Genomic DNA, 16,005 nt, shown 5'->3' with positions numbered 1-16,005 from the left:
TTTGTCATTGAGGAAGCAGCTGCAGAGAGGAAACGAGGTGGATGCAGAGACCACGGCCACATCCCTGAGCTCTCACCCAGGTACAGAAGCCAAGCTACACAGAAGTCCTTTGCATCCACATCCCCACAGCTCCCTTGCCTTCTTGTGTCTACCTCTCCCATAATGTGCCTTCTCCTTGGAGACAGTCCGTCTCAGGACAGGGGTGCCAACCATGTCCTCCAACACATCAAGGTGAGGCTAATACACAAGTAGTAGTGTGTCCTCTTCTTCCAGCCCTGGAGTGGCTGAAATCCTATCTTGAGATTCTCTTTGTCTGTCCCATCAGACGCCTTAAAAGGAATCTTTTCATCAATCTTTGAGAAATTCATACACTCGCAAAAGGTTTAGAGGTCATATGCATCCCCATGTCTCCTCCGATGCCTCCTCCATTCCTCTTCTCTCTCCTCCACTCTCCCTACCCACACCAACATTGCATTTTCTATTTATTAAACCCATTGAGTTCAATTTGTGCATCAGACCCTTTTACACCACACACCAGGATGAACACAGCACTGACTCCTCCTCCATTACAAGCGAACTTTCCAATTGCCTTAATAAGATGTATTTTATGATACCAATGAAGGCTGGACACAAGAGGAGGGATGGGCCCAAAGAGGAACCACGGTAAGTCCTACCTGGGAGAACAGCTGACCAAGGGGAGGCATCCAGACTCACCCCAGAGAGGAAGGAGGGGATCAGGGGTCAGCTGCCTTTGGGGATTCCTGTCCTGAGGGAGAAAGCATGGGCCAGGCAAGTCCCCAAGTTGTCTCTGCCTTCTGCGTCACCCCAGCTGGGAATCTGAACGCAGCAGCAGCCCCCATGGATGCGCACGGGCAAACAAAACCACAAGACAACTCGGTTTAAATAGAAAATACGGAAGCCCACTGAAGTTTAAATCAACACACTTGCTTCAGCAGAATCAATTTGTCGAACCCATTAAATGGTTGTTCATCGTGTCTGAGTGGCAGGTGGTGGCACCCAAGCTACCCCTCTGTGTGCTGGGGTAGTTTTCCTTCACAGGCCACAGAGAAACTTTCCCATCTGGGTACAGTGTGTGCTGCATGGCTGATGTGCAGAGAGAACACAGTACTTACACGCCAGGCCTCTTCGCCCTCTTCCCCTCCCACGGCAGCTGATATTGTGTGATGTTACCGGATTGATGGAATCACAAAGTTGAGCACAGCCTCTGACAGCAGGCCACGGTGATCAGGATGGATGCACCCTGACTTATGACATGGTGTGAGTGATTACGCTCCTAGTTAACAGTGAGGACATGATTGATCTAGTGTTCCTTTTGATCACTGCCATTAGCCCCTCTTAGGTCCTCAGGACAGAAAAACAAATGTTATGAGGCCGTATGCGTGGACTGTAAACTCTGGTTCCTGGAACTGAATTTGAATTCTGTCTCCACGCCATGCAAGCTTGAATAGGTGACGTCACCTCCCTGAACTTCAATTCCCTCCTCCATCCTAAGAAGAAGGACAGATGGTCAACTGCCTCGTAGGGCTGCTGTGAATGTCATAGGTATGTTAAAATACATAGTAGGTTCACAACACATGGTTCCTGACTCCGTGAGAGCTGTGTGGAAGAGTCTTCTTGGGTTGGCATGGCTCTTTCTAGATCATTCCCTATGCATTTATGAGCAACATAAATACCTTCCGTGGATGTTGTTGGCTTAAAAATAATCGGAAGAAACAATGGGTCATGAATCATTTCTCAACCAGTTTTTAAATAATCTGTGTCTTCAGTTCCTCCCAAGCCCTGCCCCACACTAGGGCCCTCTAGATCACACGCAGTATTATTCAGACGAGGAACAGGTTAGCGAGGAGACCTAGGCTCGCTGTACTGCTTGGTTAGTGGGCCCACTGTGGTGAAGCTGCTCAGAGCAGAGGATTGACGAGTTTCAAGTCCTGATCCTCTCCTCTGCATCTACAAGGTGCTGGGGATGAGCTCAATAGCACAGTCTCGTTTTACCCGTGGGGAGGCCCAGAATAATCAGGAGCAAACCTCTCTCTCTCTCTCTCTCTCTTTTTCTCTCTCTCTCTCTCTCTCTCTCTCTGTGTGTGTGTGTGTGTGTGTGTGTGTGTGTGTGTGTGTGTGCCTGAGTTCACGCATGCATGCATGCATGCATGCACATCTGGGCACTCACATTGTATGTGTATGTACCTGTATATGCTTTTGTATGTGTGTGCCTGTTTTTGCATTTGTGTGTGTATGCGTCTGTGTGTGTGTATTTCTGTCTGCATACATGCCTGAGTGCCTGCGTGCGTGCATGCACACATGCACGCTCATCTGCACACTTGCATTGTGTGTGTGTGTGTGTGTGTGTGTGTTGCAGTCACCCTGGAGGAGCCCCATGCATCAGGATCTGTTTGTGTGTCTTGGAGCTCCCTCTGGAAGCAGAGACACTTACAGTGGTGGTCACACCAGGTATCCATATTTAACAGAAAATGTTCCTGATTACCAGTAAATAGCCACCATCTCTGCCACCGAAAGCCCGGGGTCTTTGGCCCCTTCACCTTCTCTGACCTCCCCTGATGATGTGTGGGGACTGGCAGGGATGAGGAGGGCATGGCCAGGCACAGCCGCCGCTGATGCTGGTTTCTTTTCCAGGAAGACGAAGCGGGCGCCTCGCTAGCTCTCATTAGCAGCTCCTGGTTGAAGTCTCTGCCGTGGCTCTCGGCTGCAAGGCTTTGTCCTCCCACCCGCAGTAGCCTCTGTTAGTCAATACTAACAGCTTATTTAAACATAACAGCCTCTACTTGCTCGCGCTGCTTCATCAGTGCCTCGGTCCTGTCCCCAGAAGACGCAGGGAAGGTGTGCGACCTGCTTCCTCCAGAGCTGAACCTGTTTCCAGATCTAGGAAAAGACAGGCGCATCTTTAGCAAACACTCACAATGTAATTGCCAGGCAGTTACAGTCCACGACAGTAAAATACCGCAGTTGGCCACACGGTAGGTTCATTAGTCAATAAAGCATCGCGTGCATTTTATTGAATTGTAACCCTATTTTGCCCTGATGTGGACCTCGTGCAGCTTCCGCCTCCATATAAATCTGAGTGATTCATTCAGCGTTCAGAGTCGATAAAAGGAGAGCTTGGTCCAGCTCCAATGCAACCTGGACCCACTGCCTGTTATCTATGATTATCCACCCTGGCCCCCCTCTCGTCTGTGGGGACATTTTAATAAAAGCTCAAGTCAGAGATAAATCAAGGGGTGAGTGGCAGGGTGCATAGCTTTCCCACAAGCCACTGGGACCCTGTGTGCGTGAACTGAGTCTGCTGTTAGAATACCCAAGGAGGACCCGGGGACTAGGGAGGAGATGAAGCCATCAGTCTTCTGACTGCTCTACCTGGGTCAGCCGGACATGGGAACACAATTAAAACCTTCTCAAGTCCTTAACGACTGACTCCAGTTAGACTGGAGGACAGTGAAAAAGACTCCATCATACAAGCCGCTCATTTCAAAACCCAAACCCAAACTGAGCACTGGGGGGAGGAGGGGTATTTCTGGTCTCCGAGTCAGCTCTGAATGCTAAAGCAGTGAGAAGAACAGAAGGGCCTCTGGTAGCCTTTATCCCACCAGCAGCCAGGAGCTCACTGAGAGCATCACACCTCTGGGAGGTTCATTCCTAGGAAATTCACATGGGCTGAGTCACAGATAACACAACCCCTATGACTAAGGCTCAGGAAAGGGGACAGAAAGACTGTGAGAGCCAGAGTATCAGGACATCTGTAGAGAGTGTCTTCTGTATGGGACGGGGGAGCTACACCTATGAAATCTTAGCAATATGGCTGCCCGACTAAGACCTGCATAATGCTAACACCAAGTGACATCCTAGTATGGATAGAGAAATACCATAAGGTCCCACCCTTTGATTAAGGGCTATAGGTAATTAATGGGTTCTGAGAGGGAGGAGCAGTCTTCTCCAGGGACATGCCCCCTGATAGATTAGCCAGTCCCAAGTGGTCAACCCTAAGTGCATATACCTATGAGCAAAATGAAATGGACTCGGCAGGCTGTGTGTGTGTGTGTGTGTGTGTGTGTGTGTGTCTGTGTGTGTCTGTGTGTGTCTCTGTGTGTGTCTGTGTGTATGTCTGTGTGTGTCTCTCTGTGTGTGTGTCTCTGTGTGTGTGTGTGTGTATGTCTGTGTCTGTGTGTATGTCTGCGTGTATGCCTCTGTGTCTGTGTGTGTGTCTCTCTGTGTGTGTCTCTCTGTGTGTGTCTGTGTGTGTCTCTCTGTGTGTGTCTGTGTGTGTCTCTGTGTGTGTGTGTGTCTCTCTGTGTGTGTGTGTGTGTGTGTCTCTGTGTGTGTGTGTGTCTGTGTGTGTCTCTGTGTGTGTGTGTCTCCGTGTGTGTGTCTCTGTGTGTGTGTGTCTGTGTGTGTCTCTGTGTGTGTGTGTGTGTCTGTGTGTGTCTCTGTGTGTGTGTCTGTGTGTGTCTCTCTCTGTGTGTCTCTGTGTGTGTGTCTGTGTGTGTCTCTGTGTGTGTGTGTGTGTCTGTGTGTGTCTCTGTGTGTGTGTATGTCTGTGTGTGTGTCTCTCTGTGTGTGTCTCTGTGTGTGTGTGTCTGTGTGTGTGTGTATGTCTGTGTGTGTCTCTCTGTGTGTGTCTGTGTGTGTCTCTGTGTGTGTGTCTCTCTCTGTGTGTGTCTGTGTGTGTGTGTGTGTCTCTCTGTGTGTGTCTCTCTGTGTTTGTCTGTGTGTGTCTCTGTGTGTGTATGTCTGTGTCTGTGTGTATGTCTGCGTGTATGCCTCTCTGTCTGTGTGTGTGTTTATGTATATGTAACAATAATAATAGTAATTAATGAAGTTGAGAACATGGAAGGAGTTGAAAGGGTCAGTTGTGGGGTGGAACCGATGTAAATACAGTACTCATAGGAACTTCTAAAAATAATAGAAATAAATGTTAAATGAAATAAAAGTGGGGACAAGTGAGAAAAAGGAAAAGATATAAGAGTACGAGAATACAGATGCTGAGGAAAAGCAGCATTGCTTTTTAGGAAAAAATATGTCTTCTTGTGTGCATTTTTGTGCATGTGTGTATGTGTGCATATGTGTGTATGTGTGTATGTGTGTGTATATATGTACCTGTGTGTGTATGCGAGTGTATAGCAACCAGAATGTTATTATAGTATCTACTACTCTAGAAATCTAATCACAATTTATTTTATCATGTTCTTTACATATTATATTCACTGTTGGTATGGGTTCAAAACAGGTCTCTCCGTGTAGACCAGGCTACTGCCACGCTTACAACCCAGTTCCCTCTACCTCTTACATATTAAGAAATGCAATTTTTCATTTAAATTTTTCTTTTAAACTGGCATCTTGGATATATGACCCCCCTACTTAAAAATAAATAAATGAGTACATACATTCATACATAAACAATCCTGAAGGAAGTAGGAGAAATTATTAGGAATTAAGACAAACTCAGAATTAGGACGACAGGGCAGTTAGGGGATTCCTAAGACACAGTCCTTAGCACAGACCCTGTCCTTCCTGGCCGAGCTGAAGGACGGTGCACGCTAGCCAGAGCACCACCCGGTTTCCGGTCCTTTCCGGTGTAAAGACACGATGCCTCATACCTCATGCTGGGATGCTGTTTGGCATTTCCATTGCATTAGCTGCACATTTGCTCCTCTTGGATGGCCAGCAAGATTCAGGGCTGCGCCTTCTGCTGAGGCAACCGTGGTTTTAGTGTTCAGTCACATGGGCTAAGAAAAGCCACAGGCTTCAGTCTGCTTCATTTGGGTCTCCCGAGTCCAGCATGGCCCAAGAGACCAGCACTCTCTCCTCTCAGAACTAGCCTCCAAGGTAGCCTGCCAGTATTGGACAGAATGCTTTAAGACACACAGACGAACTGGCTAAAGCAGAGTAGATTCGGGTACGTGGCTTTAACGCCCCCATTCAAGGGTGTCGGTTCCCCTAAAGCATCCCCTGTCCATCTTACTCCCAGACACGCCTCCTTGTGAACAGTGAGGAGGGAAGCATTTCTTTTCCGGGGTACTCTCGCTCTTCCGTTGCCAGACACAGCCCTGACACCCATAACTAAAATTCAGGATCATAATTTAATTTGGGGGATCCGTTGGCAAATGCTCATTAAACAACTGGGTCTTTGAAAACGCTATCTTTAGATTTTTTTTAATTGACCTATTATTTTGCTCGCTCTGGCTGCCAGAACCCCCACCGCAAACAGGGAGATGCTAGCTACCTGGACGTTCTTTGATGAATAGTTTTAATTAAAAAATTCTGTACCATAAGTATTTTAATGTTACCAACATACCAAAGGTATGGGGCCATAAATTTAAAAACACATTTAAATTAATCTATAAATATGCTTCGAAATTGACAGCGTATATTTAAGCAGGGGGCTGTGGCTGATAGCCGATGACGACAATTAAGGATCGTGTGGAATAAATGAAAATCGATACTCAGAACAGTTTGGGGGGAAAGAGAGGAATTGAAATAACATGTAGTTTGTCTGTTAGAGGAAAAATTAGTGGTGTTTACACTCCTCAATATTGGCTACAGTACAGGAAGGGTGGCTGGGGACGTCTCTTTCTCATTGTCATGAGTCACAAAATCTCACAGGATCCCTGCTCGGGGGGTGGGGGGGGAGAGCCCAGACCTACGTGGGCCAGGCTCTGTTAAAATACCCTAAATAAAAAGCACACCTTGCTGATTGCGCAACGGAAAGGCAGACATCAAAGGTAAGCAGCGTGTCTAGGTGCCGGATGCTTCCGTTTGTTTGATGGTTTCTGCACCTTAAGCACCACAGCGCATGGCAGGGTTGCCTGGGCCGGGAGGTGGGATTGTTGGGGGCCAAGCCAGGTACCCTCCACTCCAAAGGGCAAAGGACAGCCAGGAGTCTCCCTCTGCCTCTTTGCAGAAAGGTAGCATTTGCAGAAAGATATGAGCATGCGGGTCTCGCCGATTCACAGAGCCCAAGCAGGGCAGTGCGCTAACCTTCATTACTACATTCATATTAAAAGACAACTCTGCGTCTTTCAATCATGTACCCCCTCTAATTAAGGCATATTCACTTTTTTCCCCTAATTAGGTATTCTTTGTTGCATAATGTTTGCTCTAATCTTTTGGAATCTTTCTCAATATCCAGTCATTACAGGCTCCCCTCGAATTCAACCAAAGCATGTTATTTTTTCTGCTAATTACATCCTCATTTACAGATTGGCGCCTCTTCTGATTGGCTCCGTGCGGCAGTTGCTATGACTTCATTAGTTGTGTCTCCTGACCCTGTTATTGCTCGTGACAGGACTTGCTCCTCTTGTCCTGTGGCTCCAGATCCCTGGGTCACTTCTCGCCGGGGTTGAAATAGTGTCAAGCACAAGGAGGTTTGGAATGCAGGAATCGCTCCTGCACGCGGCTAATTACTACACAGAGCAATGCCACAAATTACAGCTGCTGGCTGGGCCTTTCTCTCCCCCTCCCCCTTTTTTAATGAATGTTTTAAAGGTGTCATTAACAGGTTAGTTACATTTTTTAAAATGTGCCTGATATGTATATTAAAATAATAATAATAATAAAAAAATAAATGTGCCTCCCTGCTTCTGCCTCCAGAGAAGCCGTCTTTCAAATACAAAGCCTCAAAGGCCGCTGTCCTAACTAGAGCTGCCTGCGCATGTGCAGAGCGCTCCGCTTGAAACGCTGGCATTTCCAATCTCGGAGAGACAAAAATAAATAAATAAAACTAAGTCCGAAGAGACAAAAAATAAAATAAAATTAAGCCGGGCATGGTGGCCCATGCATATTGTCCCAGGAGACTGAGGCAGGAGGATTGTGGGTTCAAGTCCAGTCTGGTGTATTCAGCCCACCCATCAACCAAATGAAACAATTGCATATCAGACTCTCAGGAGTGGTATTCACTGAGTATTTTTTTTTTTTAAATCCAAGGCATACACGGAGAGAAACACACAAATTAAAAAGAAACTACATAAGGCTACAATATAGTAACACTGACGTAGTTGAAGCTCTCTGGGCAACCAAATTTAAAAAAAGAAAAAGAATTTAATTGATCAGATGAGATATGCATATTAAGAGATAATTAAAATGAATGAATTACATTGGAACACTCATCTTATCTTTTTTAATAAGCAGAAGGAGGTAACAAGACACGAGAATTTGGGGGCTACCCAGGGCAGACAGCGCGCTACAGAATTCCCCCTACTTGCAAATTCTAGGCCACGGGCATCTAACCCAGTTTCCTGAAATAAGAGGCCGGCAAGAACCAAGCCGGCAGAGTTTAAATGCAAGTTAGTTAATATGAAAAATGCTGTATCTAGTTGTTTGCAAAATTACTTTTGTTGATTAAAAGGCTCTTCAGAACTTCCGGCTGGTGGAAGGGTTTTAAATTGTCTAACGCTGATTGTGATTGCTATGCAGAAAAAAGGCAGTGCAAAGCAAACCATTATATCGCTGAATCTTTGTTAAGCAGGCCTTGAAAGTGTCTGACAGCATAATTAATCTTGTGATATGAACAAAGAAACCAACTCAATAGTATTGAAGATGCTTATTAAAAATACTAAATACCTTTTTCCACTTAAAAAACCTTTTGGAACAGTGTGTGGGAAGTGGCATTACCTTTTTGTTTTTACAGCATTTTCAGCTAAAATTGATAGCCAGGAGCTATAGAAAAGCAGCACAACCAGGAAGTGGACAACAATAAGAATTAGTGAAATAAAATATAAAATAAAATAAAATAAAATAAAATAAAATAAAAACGAATCGCCCGTGACTCTCTCATCAAGAGTGCCCAGGCCTTGCCAACCTAGTGACTGTTACCTCCAGCAGTGTTCCTTGCCAAGGCTTAAGCAGAATAGATCACTGGGAACCCAAACTGACAGGGTCTCAGGTGTTCCTGGAAACCGAAGGTTCGCATGCTGGGTAGAACTGTTAAGATTCCAGAGGGCCTTTGAAGCGCAGACAGTTTTTTTTTTTTTGATTATTTATTTAGGGGTCTTCTTTATTGGGGCAAAGTTTGGTGGTCAGCTCTTTAGTGCCCTTTGGAACTCCGCGGGAACATCCCGGCACCTTCATTGGGGAAGGAGCCTTGGTACTGTTTCTGACCTCTGCTGCCAGTGGAGCCCACGAGGGCCGCCGCTCACTGTCCTACATGCTGATATACGGGGGATGGGGATGGAGTGTTTTGGTTCGAATCTGGGGACGAAAGCTGGTGAGTTTGAACTCTTCATCCCAGAGGCTGGAGCTGTGTGGTGAGGTCACTGAGCCCTGGGGAGATGAGGTTTTGCTGAAAGAAGACAGTGGCCAGGGAGTGGGATTAGGGAGATTGCATCCGGGTTCTGCTTTCTGCTTTCTGACTCAAGTTCTTTGTGTCTCAGGATTCCACAATGCCACAAGCTATGTTGCAGGCCCCTGCTCCCCTAAACTCATTTCTTCTACAGTGGACTGAACCCTGGTCAACTGGAACCAAGAACAAACCTTTTCTCTCTTGGGCAGCTTTTTCCAAGGTATTTGAGCAACGAGAAAAAGTACCCGGTTTGAAGGCTGTTGGGAATACAGAATGGCCAAGAAGCACGTAAAGAAATGTTCAACATTCTTAGTCATAAGGGAAATGCAAATCAAAACAACCCTGAGATTCCACCTCACACCAGTCAGAATGGCTAAGATCAAAGACTCGGGTGACAACAGATTCTGGCAAGGATGTGGAGAAAGAGGAACACTCCTCCATTGTTAGTGGGATTGCAAATTGGTAGAACCACTCTGGAAATCAGTCTGCAGGTTCCTTAGAAAATTGGACATTGTACTACCTGAGGACCCAACTATACCACTCCTGGGCATATACCCAAATGATGCTCCAACATACAGCAGAGACACATGCTCCACTATGTTCATAGCAGCCTTATTTATAATAGTCAGAAGCTGGAAAGAACCCAGATGTCCTTCAACAGAGGAATGGATACAGAAAAATGTGGTACATCTACACAATGGAGCACTACTCAGCTATTAAAACCAATGACTACATGAAATTCTTAGGCAAGTGGACAAAACTAGAAAATATCATCCTGAGTGAGATAACTCAGTGACAAAAGAACACACATGGTATGCACTCACTGATAAGTGAATATTAGCCCAAAAGCTCGAATTACCTAGGATACAATCCACAGACCACATGAAGTTCAAGAAAAGGAAGACCAAAGTGTGGATGCTTTAATCCTTCTTAAAAGGGGGAACAAAATATTCACAGGAGGAAATACAGAGACAAAGTGTGGAGCAGAGACTGAAGGAAAGACCATCTAGAGACTGCCACACCTGGGGATCCATCCCATATTCAGTCACCAAACACAGACACTATTGCAGATGCCAAGAAGTGCATGCTGATAGGAGCCTAATGTAGCTGTCTTCTGAGAAGCTCTGCGAGAGCCTGACAAATACAAAGGCAGATGCTCAAAGCCAACCATTGTACTGAGAAAGGGGTCCCCAATGAAGGAGTTAGAGAAAGGACTAAAGTAGCTGAATAGGTTTGCAACTCCACAGGAAGAACAACAATTTCAACCAACCAGACACACTAGAGCTCCCAGGGACTAAACAATCAACCAAAGAGTACACATGGAGGGACCTATGGCTCCAGCTGCATATGTAGCAGAGGATGGACCTTGTTGGGCATCAATGGAAGGAGAGGTCCTTGGTTCTGTGAAGGCTCGATTCCCAGGGTAGGGGAATGCCAGGACAGGGAGAAGGGAGGGGGTGTGTGGGTGGGAGAGCACCCTCATAGAAGCAGGGGGAGGGGTCTGGGATAGAGGATTTCAGGAGGGAAAACTGGGAAAGGGGATAACATTTAAAATGTAAATAAAGAAAATATCCAATAAAAGAAAAGAAAAAAAAAAACCACAATGGCTGTTGGCTTTAGTGGCTGGGGTAGCTAGCTTGTGGCATACCAGCAAGTGGTGAATGTTGGATAAAAAAGCCCCCACTTCAGTGCATGCAGAAATTGGGTGTGTTTGGGGGTGTCACGGACATTGTGAGCTTGGTTGGACTGCTCCCTGTGTATAAGCTTGTGCGGACCATGCAGGAGCGGTTCAGCTCCTCGTGTCTGTCTCTTCATCCCCCGTATGCTGTTACAGTGACAGAAGGGACACAACAAAGGGAGCAGAAACAGAGCAACTCTTAGGACCTTGGTTCAAGAATAGGGTCAGCCAAACACGGTCATTGGTATAGAAGCATGAGGGAGTCATGGAAACGACTGGGGAACACATCTACGTTTGCAAGTACCATGCTTCTGGCCTGCATGGTCAAGTTAAGGAAACTCATAACACATAATTAGAAAAAGTCACTTTTGTAAGCTAAGAATAACAGTCATTTATGCTTAACTTTGGGATTGAATAATAAAAATAATAAATAAAATAAAATAATAAATAAAATAAAATAATAAAGTTATAATGTATTAATTTTAATATTAATTTATTGTAAATAAATAATAAAAATTAAGACTGCCCCCCTACCCATGCCATCAACTGCAAAAAAAAAAAAAAAAAAAAAAAGAGGCAGGGAGAATAGAGGGGGGAGGGGAGAGTGACGTCGTCATTGTGTGTAGGTGATATGAGCATGTACCGAACACAAATGGAAAATCCAAGATCAGTACAAGAACTGTTTTAATTAATAAGAAAAATTGGGGTTCAATCTATACCACAATAGCTGTGGCAGGAAAGCTCATGAAAATTGCTGGACAGAACCATATGTCACCTTTCCAGCCATGACTAAGAAATATAGCCTAACTATATGGTGTCATTTACAATAGCACTAACATGTAAAGAAGAGAAACTGACTTTATAAACTCTGAAGACATGACATCCTCTGGCATTTATTGTGTACATTGAATCTAACTCAAAATGCTAGTTGGGTTTTTAAAATAAAGTTGACAAATTTGGATCTGCAGAGATGGCTGAGTGACTAAGAGCGCAAACTGCTCTTGCAGAGAACCCGAATTCTTTTCCAAGCACCTACTGAGGACAATTCACGAGCACTTGTATCTGTATCTCTGAGCCGACCAGCGCCCTCTCCTGGGATAGTCAGGTACTGCACTCACATGTACACACTACCCCACCACTACATCTATTTAGAGGAATAAATTTTGTTTCTAAAAACTGACAGATTTACTACAAAGTTGCTTAAGGTTTACTTTAAAGTTAAGTGACAGCAATACACAAAGCCTAGTGATTTGATATAAAAATGGGACTATTTAGAGGGAACAATTTGGGGCTGGAGAGATGGCCCAACGGTTTAGAGTGCTGGCTGCTCTTAGAGGGTCTGGGTTGGGATCCCAGCACCCACATTGCAGCTCACAACTTTCCGTAACTCTAATTCAAGGGGAATCTGATGTCTCCCCCTGGCCTCCACAGATTCTGTACACACGTGGTCCACTCACATGCACACAGGCAGGCAAAACACCCATACATGCAAAATAATAATAATAAATAACATTTCAAAAGGAGGGAGCAGTTTACAGTTATTGACGCCTACACCAAACACAAAGTCACAGCAGTATAAGCAGTGCAGTAGTGGCAGAGGGAAATATAAATGAAGAGATAGTGGGACAAGTCTAAAGACAAAGGGATACAGCTATTCACAAGGAACCCTGCGTAAAACCAGATCAATCTTTAGATAAATACCAAACAAAATCATGTCTTGCTATCACAATCAAGTTAATTCAAAATAAGATAAAATCTATATATTTATATCTATATAGCTATTCTCCCCCCTCTCTCTACACACACACACACACACACACACACACACACAAACACATATGGAGAGAGAGAGAGAGAGAGAGAGAGAGAGAGAGAGACCCATTTATTCTGTATGATATTATTCTACATATAGTTCAGACTGCAGGGTATTCATCCCACATGGACTTCCCATTGCAGGAGAGAGAGAGGGGGGGGGAGGCAGAACCCACAGCTATCTGGAGAGCTATAGGCAGCTGGCAGCGGCTGGGAGAGGAAGAGTCAGTCTTCTTTAAGGGTAAGGCAGCTGGTAGGCCACCTCACTTCAGCAGATGACGGATGGCCTCACATTCAAAAGCATATGAGCGGAATAAACTAGACCCAATGGCTTTGGGGTTTGTTGTTTTTAAAAAGACCCAAAGTGGGATGGACATGAAAAGGAACATAGGTCTGGGAGGAGCTGGGGAAAGGACAGAGAGTGAGTATGGCCAAAATATAATTTATTTAATTGTCAATGAATTAACAAACATTTTTAAATTAAAAAATAAAATATTTATAACTAGAAATACCCTTATTAAAAGAAAATACAGTATCTCCATAACTTTGGGAATACAGAGAAATTTCTAAACAGAATTTAAAATCTCAAGGATACAGTAGGGGCAGAGGAAGAAGACGGAGGTCAGAAATGGGCTGGGGAAGGATTGACCAAGCTAAGTGTGCTGGATGCCAGAATGCTACAACGTCAAATGTCATAAGGAGAACTGTTGTTCTGAACACAGATTAAATTCAATGCAAATAAGAAAAAAAACCTCAAATCACAAGCAACACAAATCAGACACCTTCAATCACCTGATCCTAGAATTTCATGATTCAGTGAAGGACATTTTGGATGAAGATAATAAGTCAAATGAAAGAAATAATACCTAGGCAGTCATCCCTGGGGGTGGGGGACAGGGAGAAGGACCAAAGAGTGTGTTTCCAGGCAATCTATTACAAGAGAAAAGTTCACAAGTCAGTACGTCGAGATAGGCTGGAAAACCATGAGTCACAGAAGGCAATGCAAAGTTATACACAAAAGAGACAGCTTAGGCCAGGCATAGTGGCACACACCCTTAATCCCAGCCCTGTGGAAGATGATGGCGGGACATCCTGAAGTCAAGGCCAGTCTCAATACGATAAACCCTGCATTCAAATCAGAACAAACCAAACAAGGAAAATACATGTTTTGGTAGACAAGTGGTTGGCAGGGACGAGGGACCTGCCACCCTGGGAGACAGCTTCCATTAGTGAGGTAAATGAGTTGTCTATAATGCAGGTTGGTTCCAGGCAAAAGCAGTGCTCATTCTACAGAACACACAGAGAAAGTTATTCGGAAGAAGGAAGTCAACAGAAATGAACCACAATGAAGTTACCACAAGATCTGCTACTCTTATCCTACAAGAACCCTGGACTTAGCCTTTCAGTTATCAGCTTTGTCTCAGCCTTGGGGGACAGGGACTTTAGAAAAGGTAGTGCTATTCATCCTCTGAGAGCCACCACTTTCAGGATCTGGAGCTTGCTTGGTCATAAAAGGACATCTCAGTGGCACACTGTCTCGCGTACTGTATGCCATGAGAGGTTCCGTCATCCCTCCGAGAAGCGCTTTCTCTTGGACCACCTTAGGGGCATGGAGAGAGTACAGTACTAGCAGAGAGGACGGGGTTTAGAAGCCTGTGTCTATGGTTCCGAGGAGATGAATAAAATGTGGAACCATGTAGCCCCCACCGCCAAAGAAGTGATTACAGAAACACACAGCACTGTGTGTGTACACTCTCACAGCACACACCAATGTACACTCATCAAGAACGCACACCAGTGAATCGAGAAACAGCTAACGCCGGTGGCTTCCTATTGGAGGGGAAGAATACGATTACAAGGGAATAAATAGACAAACCAAGGTGTGTGCTCTGGGGTTGAGAGTTCGACTGTGTTAAGAGCACTTACCCGGCGGCATGTACAATGTGCTTGATTTCCAGCCCCATCAAAGGGGATGAGGTGGTTTTAGGGGCTTTGAGTGAGAAAGTGTCCCCACTGACTCAGGCTTCTTGGCACTGGGTCACAGTTGGTGGTGTCACTTTAGGATGTGCAGCCTTGATAAAGGAAGTTCATCGCTGGAGGCGGGTTTTGAGTTTAACTCACGAGTTGCTGCTTCCGGTTCTCTTTCCCTGCTTCACGCTCGCGCGTTAGACTGTGACCTCTCAGCTTCCGGCCCCTGACACCAAGCCTGCTGCTTGCTTCCATGCCTTCTCACCAGGATGGACTCTCCTCTGGAACTGTAATCCCAAATAAACTCCTCCTTCCGTAAGTTGCTTTTGGCCACGGTGTTTTATCATGGCAACGGAAAAGTAAGGCGGGGCTTACTTTTGCAGATCAGTGGTGACAGTATGTGGTAGGTCCGCGGTGGCTCTGAGCTCAACTTCTGAGTCTCAGACACAAGAGTCCTGCCACTGTTAGAGGTTTCTAACAGCGATTTAGGTCGACCTAAGACAAATCTACGTTTCTTTTTTTGTTTTGTTTTTTGTTTTTTTTTTTTTGTTTTTGTTTTTTTTTTTTTTATGGTGTGTTACACTTAGTCCCCAGAAGGTCCACATGGTGTCATGGTCCAGCTGATGAATCTGAGGAAGGCCAAGGTAAAGGTTCTTTTCCATATGGTTTGGACTTAGGTTTCCATGTTTCCATCTAATTCAGGTTTCATGAAGAACAGGAGGAAGGGGGCCAAGGTCCTTTTTTCAGACTTTGGATCTAGCTCAAAGAGAATAAACTCAAGTGTGAAGTTTGAAAAGAAGTCGGTGTAGAGCAGACATGGAGTCAGTGAAGACTTAGGAGAGGGGTGGAGCAGCAAAGAGGCAGTGCTCTAGGAGGCAGAAGGCATTCCCAAGGAGCTGCTGGGGAAAAGCGAAGTTTGACAAAGAGGAGGCCAAATGGAGTTAAAGACACACCCAAGTGTTTTTTAAAACCGTAACTGCCAGGAAGAATTTGAAACAGAAACTACAGAGCCCACATGGGGAGCTGTTGTTTGTTTGTTTGTTTGTTTGTTTGTTTTTACTAGAATAATACAGTTCTAGAACATCCTTATCCCAGGATAAGGAAGCAGGAAAAAGAGCAGACAGTGGCTTTGTGAGACTCCTCATGCCAAGATCCCAGTTCCCACCGGGAATGTCTGGGCAAAGGGTGTCAGCAGAGGCATTATCAGATAGGTTCTAGGACTCATGGGTGCCTCGCCCTC

At 45.2% G+C, this 16,005-nt stretch overlaps 1 long non-coding RNA gene across 1 annotated transcript; it reads right to left on the bottom strand.

Moving 5' to 3' along the window:
* Positions 1 to 1,760: 1,760 nt before the first annotated feature.
* Positions 1,761 to 14,935, bottom strand: LOC134483100 (uncharacterized). Its single transcript, XR_010059997.1, has 2 exons — positions 14,724 to 14,935; positions 1,761 to 2,898 (listed from the first exon to the last, which is right to left on the bottom strand). It is a non-coding gene; the product is annotated as an uncharacterized LOC134483100 (long non-coding RNA).
* Between the last annotated feature and the right edge of the window lie 1,070 nt (positions 14,936 to 16,005).

This window comes from Rattus norvegicus, chromosome 1 (genome assembly GCF_036323735.1).
Source record: "Rattus norvegicus strain BN/NHsdMcwi chromosome 1, GRCr8, whole genome shotgun sequence".
Classification (NCBI taxonomy): Eukaryota; Metazoa; Chordata; class Mammalia; order Rodentia; family Muridae; genus Rattus; species Rattus norvegicus.
The sequence above is the reverse complement of the archived record's forward strand: the minus strand, read 5'-3'. Positions and strand labels throughout refer to the sequence as shown.